This window comes from Stenella coeruleoalba, assembly GCF_951394435.1.
Source record: "Stenella coeruleoalba genome assembly, contig: scaffold_84, whole genome shotgun sequence".
In the NCBI taxonomy this organism is placed as follows: domain Eukaryota; kingdom Metazoa; phylum Chordata; class Mammalia; order Artiodactyla; family Delphinidae; genus Stenella; species Stenella coeruleoalba.
In genome coordinates this window covers 1,090,378-1,104,199 of record NW_027646246.1, presented here as the reverse complement: position 1 = coordinate 1,104,199, position 13,822 = coordinate 1,090,378, and the positions used below count along the sequence as shown (strand labels likewise).

The 13,822-nt window shown below is 44.0% G+C and overlaps 1 long non-coding RNA gene across 1 annotated transcript in view; it reads right to left on the bottom strand.

Moving 5' to 3' along the window:
* Nucleotides 1-1,097: 1,097 nt before the first annotated feature.
* Nucleotides 1,098-13,822, bottom strand: part of LOC307181240 — a 1,005,010-nt gene continuing 992,285 nt past the window's right edge. The window contains exon 5 of the long non-coding RNA XR_013826197.1: nucleotides 1,098-1,142. This is a non-coding gene — a long non-coding RNA (uncharacterized lncRNA). The remainder of the gene's footprint in view (nucleotides 1,143-13,822) is intronic.

Below are 13,822 nucleotides of genomic sequence, written 5' to 3'. Positions count from 1 at the left end.
CGGGTTTCAACTACCCAGGTTTAAGGTATTCTTCCTTCAGCTAAAACATGCATGTGGAACCTAGAGTATGATCAACCATGTGATCGGGAGACGTGTTCAAATATGTCTCAGTTTTCGTACCCTGGTACTCGGGTGCAACATTCCAGACGCTTTACTAACACTCTCCCGACTTGGAGAGTCAGTCCCTTTAACCTCCTGTTTGGCCCAGTTTGCAATTTCTGCGGAAGATGAACAGGAATAGCGAGAACCAATGAGAGACTAGCTGGAGGTGTCTGGACGGGCAAATTTAACTCTCATTTCCCACCAGGAAGAGGAATTAACCAAAGGCTCAGCGTGCCGTGCCGGAACCAGATTAGGGCCTGAAGCCATCCTGCGGTGTTGCGGCCAGCTCACAAGAAAGCGAGTTGAAGAAAGGAGCTCAGGGGCACTGTAATTCACAAACCTGCAGAGTTATAAATGACAGCTATCGTCCAAAAATAGACTGAAGTAAGGCTGCCAACAGGACTTGAAAGCGGGGCAGAATTGCAGGAAACCGATTTCAGGAGGTAGACTGGAATTGCATTGAAAGCATAGGAAAAGAGGCAGAACGTCCACAATGATGCACTTGGCCAAAAAGGGCGTATGCGTTTTTTCCTGAATATATTCAGGAAAAAACGCATACGCCCTTTTTGGCCAACCAAGCAAACTTGCAAAGGAAATCTGCACTACAATGAAGTCTCACTTCCCCCCGGTCAAAAGGGCCATCTGAAAAAAGTGTAAAATCCAGAAAGGCAGGACAGGCCATGGAGAACTGGGAGCCTTGTTATGCTGATGGGCGGGATGTAAATTGCCAACAGACACTCGGGAGAAGTGTATGGTGTTTCCTGAAACATCGAAAAAACAAAGCAACAGAGCCTAGGGCACTTCCACTTATGGTCCTATAGCTTAGGGAAATTAAAATCAAAAAGACACAGCCACCCCAAAGTTTGGGACGCCTCTGTTTACAAGAACCTCGTTTACCGTACAAGTTCAATATCACAGAAAGTGAAAAATGGATAAAGAACTTGTGGTACTTACGTACAATGCAGTATCACTCAGCAATGAAATCTATGTCATCAAGCCCGTAGCAGCATAATGAGTGGATTCAGGTACGATGATTCTAACTGAAATAAGTCACACAGAAAAAGAAACATCATAAGATATCAGTAATACACGGAATGTAAACTTGGCTACACAGGAACTGAATTACAGAACAGAACAGGGTCTCAAATTTAGAAAACCAACTTATGCTTGCTTAAGGGGAAAGGTGAGTTGGGGTGCTGCATAAAACCAGAGATTGAAATGAGCACAGATAAAGTTCCTTAAGCCAAATATGGAATAGACAAGAGCTACTCCTTGCTCAACGAAATGGACTCAACACCGCATATTAAACGCCTAAGAATGTACCTGACTAGTAAGTATCTTAAAACCTATAGATTGCTACGTCTCAGAAAGAGAATCAAGCATGTGTACAGGGGCATAAACGCAGCAGTGATAGGATTGGAGAGGTTCGGTGAGCAAATGAAGACCCTTTGAAGTCATATTGCATGGTACCCATTCCACGGGTTTCAACTACCCAGGTTGTAGGTATTCTTCCTTCAGCTAAAACATGCATGTGGAACCCAAGTATGATCAACCATGTGAACGGGAGACGTGTTCAAATATGTCTCAGTTTTCCTCCCCTGGTACTCGGGTGCAACATTCCAGACGCTTTACTAACACTCTCCCCACTTGGAGAGTCAGCGCCTTTAACCTCCTGTTTGGCCCAGTTTGCAATTTCTGCGGAAGATGAACAGGAATAGCGAGAACCAATGAGAGACTAGCTGGAGGTGTCTGGACGGGCAAATTTAACTCTCATTTCCCACCAGGAAGAGGAAATAACCAAAGGCTCAGTGTACCGTGCCGGAACCAGATTAGGGCCTGAAGCCATCCTGCGGTGTTGCGGCCAGGTCACAAGAAAGCGAGTTGAAGAAAGGAGCTCAGGGGCACTGTAATTCACAAACCTGCACAGTTATAAATGACAGCTATCGTCCAAAAATAGACTGAAGTAAGGCTGCCAAGAGGACTTGAAAGCGGGGCAGAATTGCAGGAAACCGATTTCAGGAGGTAGACTGGAATTGCATTGAAAGCATAGGAAAAGAGGCAGAACGTCCACAATGATGCACTTGGCCAAAAAGGGCGTATGCGTTTTTTCCTGAATATATTCAGGAAAAAACGCATACGCCCTTTTTGGCCAACCAAGCAAGCTTGCAAAGGAAATCTGCACTACAATGAAGTCTCACTTCCCCCCGGTCAAAAGGGCCATCTGAAAAAAGTGTAAAATCCAGAAAGGCAGGACAGGCCATGGAGAACTGGGAGCCTTGTTATGCTGATGGGCGGGATGTAAATTGCCAACAGACACTCGGGAGAAGTGTATGGTGTTTCCTGAAACATCTAAAAAACAAAGCAACAGAGCCTAGGGCACTTCCACTTATGGTCCTATAGCTTAGGGAAATTAAAATCAAAAAGACACAGCCACCCCAAAGTTTGGGACGCCTCTGTTTACAAGAACCTCGTTTACAGTACAAGTTCAACATCGCAGAAAGTGAAAAATGGATACAGAAGTTGTGGTATTTACTTACAAAGCAATATCACTCAGCAATGAAATCTATGTCATCAGGCCCTTAGCAGCACAATGAGTGGATTCAGGTATGATGATTCTAACTGAAATAAGTCACACAGAAAAAGAAACATCATAAGATATCAGTAATACACGGAATGGAAACTTGGCTACACAGGAACTGAATTACAGAACAGAACAGGGTCTCAAATTTAGAAAACCAACTTATGCTTGCTTAAGGGGAAAGGTGAGTTGGGGTGCTGCATAAAACCAGAGATTGAAATGAGCACAGATAAAGTTCCTTAAGCCAAATATGGAATAGACAAGAGCTACTCCTTGCTCAACGAAATGGACTCAACACCGCATATTAAACGCCTAAGAATGTACCTGACTAGTAAGTATCTTAAAACCTATGGATTGTTATGTCTCCGAAAGAGAATCAAGCATGTGTACAGGGGCATAAACGCAGCAGTGATAGGATTGGAGATGTTCGGTGAGCAAATGAAGACCCTTTGAAGTCATATTGCATGGTACCCATTCCACGGGTTTCAACTACCCAGGTTTAAGGTATTCTTCCTTCAGCTAAAACATGCATGTGGAACCTAGAGTATGATCAACCATGTGATCGGGAGACGTGTTCAAATATGTCTCAGTTTTCCTCCCCTGGTACTCGGGTGCAACATTCCAGACGCTTTACTAACACTCTCCCCACTTGGAGAGTCAGCGCCTTTAACCTCCTGTTTGGCCCAGTTTGCAATTTCTGCGGAAGATGAACAGGAATAGCGAGAACCAATGAGAGACTAGCTGGAGGTGTCTGGACGGGCAAATTTAACTCTCATTTCCCACCAGGAAGAGGAAATAACCAAAGGCTCAGCGTGCCGTGCCGGAACCAGATTAGGGCCTGAAGCCATCCTGCGGTGTTGCGGCCAGGTCACAAGAAAGCGAGTTGAAGAAAGGAGCTCAGGGGCACTGTAATTCACAAACCTGCAGAGTTATAAATGACAGCTATCGTCCAAAAATAGACTGAAGTAAGGCTGCCAAGAGGACTTGAAAGCGGGGCAGAATTGCAGGAAACCGATTTCAGGAGGTAGACTGGAATTGCATTGAAAGCATAGGAAAAGAGGCAGAACGTCCACAATGATGCACTTGGCCAAAAAGGGCGTATGCGTTTTTTCCTGAATATATTCAGGAAAAAACGCATACGCCCTTTTTGGCCAACCAAGCAAACTTGCAAAGGAAATCTGCACTACAATGAAGTCTCACTTCCCCCTGGTCAAAAGGGCCATCTGAAAAAAGTATAAAATCCAGAAAGGCAGGACAGGCCATGGAGAACTGGGAGCCTTGTTATGCTGATGGGCGGGATGTAAATTGCCAACAGACACTCGGGAGAAGTGTATGGTGTTTCCTGAAACATCTAAAAAACAAAGCAACAGAGCCTAGGGCACTTCCACTTATGGTCCTATAGCTTAGGGAAATTAAAATCAAAAAGACACAGCCACCCCAAAGTTTGGGACGCCTCTGTTTACAAGAACCTCGTTTACAGTACAAGTTCAATATCACAGAAAGTGAAAAATGGATAAAGAACTTGTGGTACTTACGTACAATGCAGTATCACTCAGCAATGAAATCTATGTCATCAGGCCCGTAGCAGCATCATGAGTGGATTCAGGTACGATGATTCTAACTGAAATAAGTCACACAGAAAAAGAAACATCATAAGATATCACTAATACACGGAATGTAAACGTGGCTACACAGGAACTGAATTACAGAACAGAACAGGTTCTCAAATTTAGAAAACCAACTTATGCTTGCTTAAGGGGAAAGGTGAGTTGGGGTGCTGCATAAAACCAGAGATTGAAATGAGCACAGATAAAGTTCCTTAAGCCAAATATGGAATAGACAAGAGCTACTCCTTGCTCAACGAAATGGACTCAACACCGCATATTAAACGCCTAAGAATGTACCTGACTAGTAAGTATCTTAAAACCTATGGATTGCTATGTCTCCGAAAGAGAATCAAGCATGTGTACAGGGGCATAAACGCAGCAGTGATAGGATTGGAGATGTTCGGTGAGCAAATGAAGACCCTTTAAAGTCATATTGCATGGTACCCATTCCACGGGTTTCAACTACCCAGGTTTTAGGTATTCTTCCTTCAGCTAAAACATGCATGTGGAACCCAGAGTATGATCAACCATGTGATCGGGAGACGTGTTCAAATATGTCTCAGTTTTCGTACCCTGGTACTCGGGTGCAACATTCCAGATGCTTTACTAACACTCTCCCGACTTGGAAAGTCAGTCCCTTTAACCTCCTGTTTGGCCCAGTTTGCAATTTCTGCGGAAGATGAACAGGAATAGCGAGAACCAATGAGAGGCTAGCTGGAGGTGTCTGGACGGGCAAATTTAACTCTCATTTCCCACCAGGAAGAGGAATTAACCAAAGGCTCAGCATGCCGGGCCGGAACCAGATTAGGGCCTGAAGCCATCCTGCGGTGTTGCGGCCAGGTCACAAGAAAGCGAGTTGAAGAAAGGAGCTCAGGGGCACTGTAATTCACAAACCTGCAGAGTTATAAATGACAGCTATCGTCCAAAAATAGACTGAAGTAAGGCTGCCAAGAGGACTTGAAAGCGGGGCAGAATTGCAGGAAACCGATTTCAGGAGGTAGACTGGAATTGTATTGAAAGCATAGGAAAAGAGGCAGAACGTCCACAATGATGCACTTGGCCAAAAAGGGCGTATGCGTTTTTTCCTGAATATATTCAGGAAAAAACGCATACGACCTTTTTGGCCAACCAAGCAAGCTTGCAAAGGAAATCTGCACTACAATGAAGTCTCACTTCCCCCCGGTCAAAAGGGCCATCTGAAAAAAGTGTAAAATCCAGAAAGGCAGGACAGGCCATGGAGAACTGGGAACCTTGTTATGCTGATGGGCGGGATGTAAATTGCCAACAGACACTTGGGAGAAGTGTATGGTGTTTCCTGAAACATCTAAAAAACAAAGCAACAGAGCCTAGGGCACTTCCACTTATGGTCCTATAGCTTAGGGAAATTAAAATCAAAAAGACACAGCCACCCCAAAGTTTGGAACGGCTCTGTTTACAAGAACCTCGTTTACAGTACAAGTTCAACATCGCAGAAAGTTAAAAATGGATAAAGAAGTTGTGGTAATTACTTACAAAGCAATATCACTCAGCAATGAAATCTATGTCATCAGGCCCTTAGCAGCACAATGAGTGGATTCAGGTATGATGATTCTAACTGAAATAAGTCACACAGAAAAAGAAACATCATAAGATATCAGTAATACACGGAATGGAAACTTGGCTACACAGGAACTGAATTACAGAACAGAACAGGGTCTCAAATTTAGAAAACCAACTTATGCTTGCTTAAGGGGAAAGGTGAGTTGGGGTGCTGCATAAAACCAGAGATTGAAATGAGCACAGATAAAGTTCCTTAAGCCAAATATGGAATAGACAAGAGCTACTCCTTGCTCAACGAAATGGACTCAACACCGCATATTAAACGCCTAAGAATGTACCTGACTAGTAAGTATCTTAAAACCTATGGATTGTTATGTCTCCGAAAGAGAATCAAGCATGTGTACAGGGGCATAAACGCAGCAGTGATAGGATTGGAGATGTTCGGTGAGCAAATGAAGACCCTTTGAAGTCATATTGCATGGTACCCATTCCACGGGTTTCAACTACCCAGGTTTAAGGTATTCTTCCTTCAGCTAAAACATGCATGTGGAACCTAGAGTATGATCAACCATGTGATCGGGAGACGTGTTCAAATATGTCTCAGTTTTCCTCCCCTGGTACTCGGGTGCAACATTCCAGACGCTTTACTAACACTCTCCCCACTTGGAGAGTCAGCGCCTTTAACCTCCTGTTTGGCCCAGTTTGCAATTTCTGCGGAAGATGAACAGGAATAGCGAGAACCAATGAGAGACTAGCTGGAGGTGTCTGGACGGGCAAATTTAACTCTCATTTCCCACCAGGAAGAGGAAATAACCAAAGGCTCAGCGTGCCGTGCCGGAACCAGATTAGGGCCTGAAGCCATCCTGCGGTGTTGCGGCCAGGTCACAAGAAAGCGAGTTGAAGAAAGGAGCTCAGGGGCACTGTAATTCACAAACCTGCAGAGTTATAAATGACAGCTATCGTCCAAAAATAGACTGAAGTAAGGCTGCCAAGAGGACTTGAAAGTGGGGCAGAATTGCAGGAAACCGATTTCAGGAGGTAGACTGGAATTGTATTGAAAGCATAGGAAAAGAGGCAGAACGTCCACAATGATGCACTTGGCCAAAAAGGGCGTATGCGTTTTTTCCTGAATATATTCAGGAAAAAACGCATACGCCCTTTTTGGCCAACCAAGCAAGCTTGCAAAGGAAATCTGCACTACAATGAAGTCTCACTTCCCCCCGGTCAAAAGGGCCATCTGAAAAAAGTGTAAAATCCAGAAAGGCAGGACAGGCCATGGAGAACTGGGAACCTTGTTATGCTGATGGGCGGGATGTCAATTGCCAACAGACACTTGGGAGAAGTGTATGGTGTTTCCTGAAACATCTAAAAAACAAAGCAACAGAGCCAAGGGCACTTCCACTTATGGTCCTATAGCTTAGGGAAATTAAAATCAAAAAGACACAGCCACCCCAAAGTTTGGAACGGCTCTGTTTACAAGAACCTCGTTTACAGTACAAGTTCAACATCGCAGAAAGTTAAAAATGGATAAAGAAGTTGTGGTAATTACTTACAAACAATATCACTCAGCAATGAAATCTATGTCATCAGGCCCTTAGCAGCACAATGAGTGGATTCAGGTATGATGATTCTAACTGAAATAAGTCACACAGAAAAAGAAACATCATAAGATATCAGTAATACACGGAATGGAAACTTGGCTACACAGGAACTGAATTACAGAACAGAACAGGGTCTCAAATTTAGAAAACCAACTTATGCTTGCTTAAGGGGAAAGGTGAGTTGGGGTGCTGCATAAAACCAGAGATTGAAATGAGCACAGATAAAGTTCCTTAAGCCAAATATGGAATAGACAAGAGCTACTCCTTGCTCAACGAAATGGACTCAACACCGCATATTAAACGCCTAAGAATGTACCTGACTAGTAAGTATCTTAAAACCTATGGATTGTTATGTCTCCGAAAGAGAATCAAGCATGTGTACAGGGGCATAAACGCAGCAGTGATAGGATTGGAGAGGTTCGGTGAGCAAATGAAGACCCTTTGAAGTCATATTGCATGGTACCCATTCCACGGGTTTCAACTACCCAGGTTTAAGGTATTCTTCCTTCAGCTAAAACATGCATGTGGAACCTAGAGTATGATCAACCATGTGATCGGGAGGCGTGTTCAAATATGTCTCAGTTTTCCTCCCCTGGTACTCGGGTGCAACATTCCAGACGCTTTACTAACACTCTCCCCACTTGGAGAGTCAGCGCCTTTAACCTCCTGTTTGGCCCAGTTTGCAATTTCTGCGGAAGATGAACAGGAATAGCGAGAACCAATGAGAGGCTAGCTGGAGGTGTCTGGACGGGCAAATTTAACTCTCATTTCCCACCAGGAAGAGGAATTAACCAAAGGCTCAGCGTGCCGTGCCGGAACCAGATTAGGGCCTGAAGCCATCCTGCGGTGTTGCGGCCAGGTCACAAGAAAGCGAGTTGAAGAAAGGAGCTCAGGGGCACTGTAATTCACAAACCTGCAGAGTTATAAATGACAGCTATCGTCCAAAAATAGACTGAAGTAAGGCTGCCAAGAGGACTTGAAAGCGGGGCAGAATTGCAGGAAACCGATTTCAGGAGGTAGACTGGAATTGTATTGAAAGCATAGGAAAAGAGGCAGAACGTCCACAATGATGCACTTGGCCAAAAAGGGCGTATGCGTTTTTTCCTGAATATATTCAGGAAAAAACGCATACGCCCTTTTTGGCCAACCAAGCAAGCTTGCAAAGGAAATCTGCACTACAATGAAGTCTCACTTCCCCCCGGTCAAAAGGGCCATCTGAAAAAAGTGTAAAATCCAGAAAGGCAGGACAGGCCATGGAGAACTGGGAGCCTTGTTATGCTGATGGGCGGGATGTAAATTGCCAACAGACACTCGGGAGAAGTGTATGGTGTTTCCTGAAACATCTAAAAAACAAAGCAACAGAGCCTAGGGCACTTCCACTTATGGTCCTATAGCTTAGGGAAATTAAAATCAAAAAGACACAGCCACCCCAAAGTTTGGAACGGCTCTGTTTACAAGAACCTCGTTTACAGTACAAGTTCAACATCGCAGAAAGTTAAAAATGGATAAAGAAGTTGTGGAAATTACTTACAAAGCAATATCACTCAGCAATGAAATCTATGTCATCAGGCCCTTAGCAGCACAATGAGTGGATTCAGGTATGATGATTCTAACTGAAATAAGTCACACAGAAAAAGAAACATCATAAGATATCACTAATACACGGAATGGAAACTTGGCTACACAGGAACTGAATTACAGAACAGAACAGGGTCTCAAATTTAGAAAACCAACTTATGCTTGCTTAAGGGGAAAGGTGAGTTGGGGTGCTGCATAAAACCAGAGATTGAAATGAGCACAGATAAAGTTCCTTAAGCCAAATATGGAATAGACAAGAGCTACTCCTTGCTCAACGAAATGGACTCAACACCACATATTAAACGCCTAAGAATGTACCTGACTAGTAAGTATCTTAAAACCTATGGATTGCTATGTCTCCGAAAGAGAATCAAGCATGTGTACAGGGGCATAAACGCAGCAGTGATAGGATTGGAGAGGTTCGGTGAGCAAATGAAGACCCTTTGAAGTCATATTGCATGGTACCCATTCCACGGGTTTCACCTACCCAGGTTTAAGGTATTCTTCCTTCAGCTAAAACATGCATGTGGATCCTAGAGTATGATCAACCATGTGATCGGGAGACGTGTTCAAATATGTCTCAGTTTTCGTACCCTGGTACTCGGGTGCAACATTCAAGACGCTTTACTAACACTCTCCCGACTTGGAGAGTCAGTCCCTTTAACCTCCTGTTTGGCCCAGTTTGCAATTTCTGCGGAAGATGAACAGGAATAGCGAGAACCAATGACAGACTAGCTGGAGGTGTCTGAACGGGCAAATTTAACTCTCATTTCCCACCAGGAAGAGGAATTAACCAAAGGCTCAGCGTGCCGTGCCGGAACCAGATTAGGGCCTGAAGGCATCCTGCGGTGTTGCGGCCAGGTCACAAGAAAGCGAGTTGAAGAAAGGAGCTCAGGGGCACTGTAATTCACAAACCTGCAGAGTTATAAATGACAGCTATCGTCCAAAAATAGACTGAAGTAAGGCTGCCAAGAGGACTTGAAAGCGGGGCAGAATTGCAGGAAACCGATTTCAGGAGGTAGACTGGAATTGCATTGAAAGCATAGGAAAAGAGGCAGAACGTCCACAATGATGCACTTGGCCAAAAAGTGCGTATGCGTTTTTTCCTGAATATATTCAGGAAAAAACGCATACGCCCTTTTTGGCCAACCAAGCAAGCTTGCAAAGGAAATCTGCACTACAACGAAGTCTCACTTCCCCCCGGTCAAAAGGGCCATCTGAAAAAAGTGTAAAATCCAGAAAGGCAGGACAGGCCATTGAGAACTGGGAGCCTTGTTATGCTGATGGGCGGGATGTAAATTGCCAACAGACACTCCGGAGAAGTGTATGGTGTTTCCTGAAACACCTAGAAAACAAAGCAACAGAGCCTAGGGCACTTCCACTTATGGTCCTATAGCTTAGGGAAATTAAAATCAAAAAGACACAGCCACCCCAAAGTTTTGGACGCCTCTGTTTACAAGAACCTCGTTTACCGTACAAGTTCAATATCACAGAAAGTGAAAAATGGATAAAGAACTTGTGGTACTTACGTACAATGCAGTATCACTCAGCAATGAAATCTATGTCATCAGGCCCGTAGCAGCATAATGAGTGGATTCAGGTACGATGATTCTAACTGAAATAAGTCACACAGAAAAAGAAACATCATAAGATATCAGTAATACACGGAATGGAAACTTGGCTACACAGGAACTGCATTCCAAAACAGAACAGGGTCTCAAATTTAGAAAACCAACTTATGCTTGCTTAAGGGGCAAGGTGAGTTGGGGTGCTGCATAAAACCAGAGATTGAAATGAGCACAGATAAAGTTCCTTAAGCCAAATATGGAATAGACAAGAGCTACTCCTTGCTCAACGAAATGGACTCAAAACCCCATATTAAATGCCTAAGAATGTACCTGACTAGTAAGTATCTTAAAACCTATGGATTTCTATGTCTCCGAAAGAGAATCAAGCGTGTGTACAGGGGCATAAACTCAGCAGTGATAGGATTGGAGAGGTTCGGTGAGCAAATGAAGACCCTTTGAAGTCATATTGCACGGTACCCATTCCACGGGTCTCAACTCTCCAGGTTTAAGGTATTCTTCCTTCAGCTAAAACATGCATGTGGAACCCAGAGTATGATCAACCATGTGAACGGGAGACGTGTTCAAATATGTCTCAGTTTTCCTACCCTGGTACTCGGGTGCAACATTCCAGATGCTTTACTAACACTCTCCCGACTTGGAGAGTCAGTCCCTTTAACCTCCTGTTTGGCCCAGTTTGCAATTTCTGCGGAAGATGAACAGGAATAGCGAGAACCAATGAGAGGCTAGCTGGAGGTGTCTGGACGGGCAAATTTAACTCTCATTTCTCACCAGGAAGAGGAATTAACCAAAGGCTCAGCATGCCGGGCCGGAACCAGATTAGGGCCTGAAGCCATCCTGCGGTGTTGCGGCCAGCTCACAAGAAAGCGAGTTGAAGAAAGGAGCTCAGGGGCACTGTAATTCACAAACCTGCAGAGTTATAAATGACAGCTATCGTCCAAAAATAGACTGAAGTAAGGCTGCCAAGAGGACTTGAAAGCGGGGCAGAATTGCAGGAAACCGATTTCAGGAGGTAGACTGGAATTGTATTGAAAGCATAGGAAAAGAGGCAGAACGTCCACAATGATGCACTTGGCCAAAAAGGGCGTATGCGTTTTTTCCTGAATATATTCAGGAAAAAACGCATACGCCCTTTTTGGCCAACCAAGCAAGCTTGCAAAGGAAATCTGCACTACAATGAAGTCTCACTTCCCCCCGGTCAAAAGGGCCATCTGAAAAAAGTGTAAAATCCAGAAAGGCAGGACAGGCCATGGAGAACTGGGAGCCTTGTTATGCTGATGGGCGGGATGTAAATTGCCAACAGACACTTGGGAGAAGTGTATGGTGTTTCCTGAAACATCTAAAAAACAAAGCAACAGAGCCTAGGGCACTTCCACTTATGGTCCTATAGCTTAGGGAAATTAAAATCAAAAAGACACAGCCACCCCAAAGTTTGGAACGCCTCTGTTTACAAGAACCTCGTTTACAGTACAAGTTCAACATCGCAGAAAGTGAAAAATGGATAAAGAAGTTGTGGTAATCACTTACAAAGCAATATCACTCAGCAATGAAATCTATGTCATCAGGCCCTTAGCAGCACAATGAGTGGATTCAGGTATGATGATTCTAACTGAAATAAGTCACACAGAAAAAGAAACATCATAAGATATCAGTAATACACGGAATGGAAACTTGGCTACACAGGAACTGAATTACAGAACAGAACAGGGTCTCAAATTTAGAAAACCAACTTATGCTTGCTTAAGGGTAAAGGTGAGTTGGGGTGCTGCATAAAACCAGAGATTGAAATGAGCACAGATAAAGTTCCTTAAGCCAAATATGGAATAGACAAGAGCTACTCCTTGCTCAACGAAATGGACTCAACACCGCATATTAAACGCCTAAGAATGTACCTGACTAGTAAGTATCTTAAAACCTATGGATTGCTATGTCTCCGAAAGAGAATCAAGCATGTGTACAGGGGCATAAACGCAGCAGTGATAGGATTGGAGAGGTTCGGTGAGCAAATGAAGACCCTTTGAAGTCATATTGCATGGTACCCATTCCACGGATTTCACATACCCAGGTTTAAGGTATTCTTCCTTCAACTAAAACATGCATGTGGAACCTAGAGTATGATCAACCATGTGATCGGGAGACGTGTTCAAATATTTCTCAGTTTTCGTACCCTGGTACTCGGGTGCAACATTCCAGACGCTTTACTAACACTCTCCCGACTTGGAGAGTCAGTCCCTTTAACCTCCTGTTTGGCCCAGTTTGCAATTTCTGCGGAAGATGAACAGGAATAGCGAGAACCAATGAGAGACTAGCTGGAGGTGTCTGAACGGGCAAATTTAACTCTCATTTCCCACCAGGAAGAGGAATTAACCAAAGGCTCAGCGTGCCGTGCCGGAACCAGATTAGGGCCTGAAGCCATCCTGCGGTGTAGCGGCCAGGTCACAAGAAAGAGAGTTGAAGAAAGGAGCTCAGGGGCACTGTAATTCACAAACCTGCAGAGTTATAAATGACAGCTATCGTCCAAAAATAGACTGAAGTAAGGCTGCCAAGAGGACTTGAAAGCGGGGCAGAATTGCAGGAAACCGATTTCAGGAGGTAGACTGGAATTGCATTGAAAGCATAGGAAAAGAGGCAGAACGTCCACAATGATGCACTTGGCCAAAAAGGGCGTATGCGTTTTTTCCTGAATATATTCAGGAAAAAACGCATACGCACTTTTTGGCCAACCAAGCAAACTTGCAAAGGAAATCTGCACTAAAATGAAGTCTCACTTCCCCCCGGTCAAAAGGGCCATCTGAAAAAAGTGTAAAATCCAGAAAGGCAGGACAGGCCATGGAGAACTGGGAGCCTTGTTATGCTGATGGGCGGGATGTAAATTGCCAACAGACACTCAGGAGAAGTGTATGGTGTTTCCTGAAACATCTAGAAAACAAAGCAACAGAGCCTAGGGCACTTCCACTTATGGTCCTATAGCTTAGGGAAATTAAAATCAAAAAGACACAGCCACCCCAAAGTTTGGAACGGCTCTGTTTACAAGAACCTCGTTTACAGTACAAGTTCAACATCGCAGAAAGTGAAAAATGGATAAAGAAGTTGTGGTATTTACTTACAAAGCAATATCACTCAGCAATGAAATCTGTGTCATAAGGCCCTTAGCAGCACAATGAGTGGATTCAGGTATGATGATTCTAACTGAAATAAGTCACACAGAAAAAGAAACATCATAAGATATCA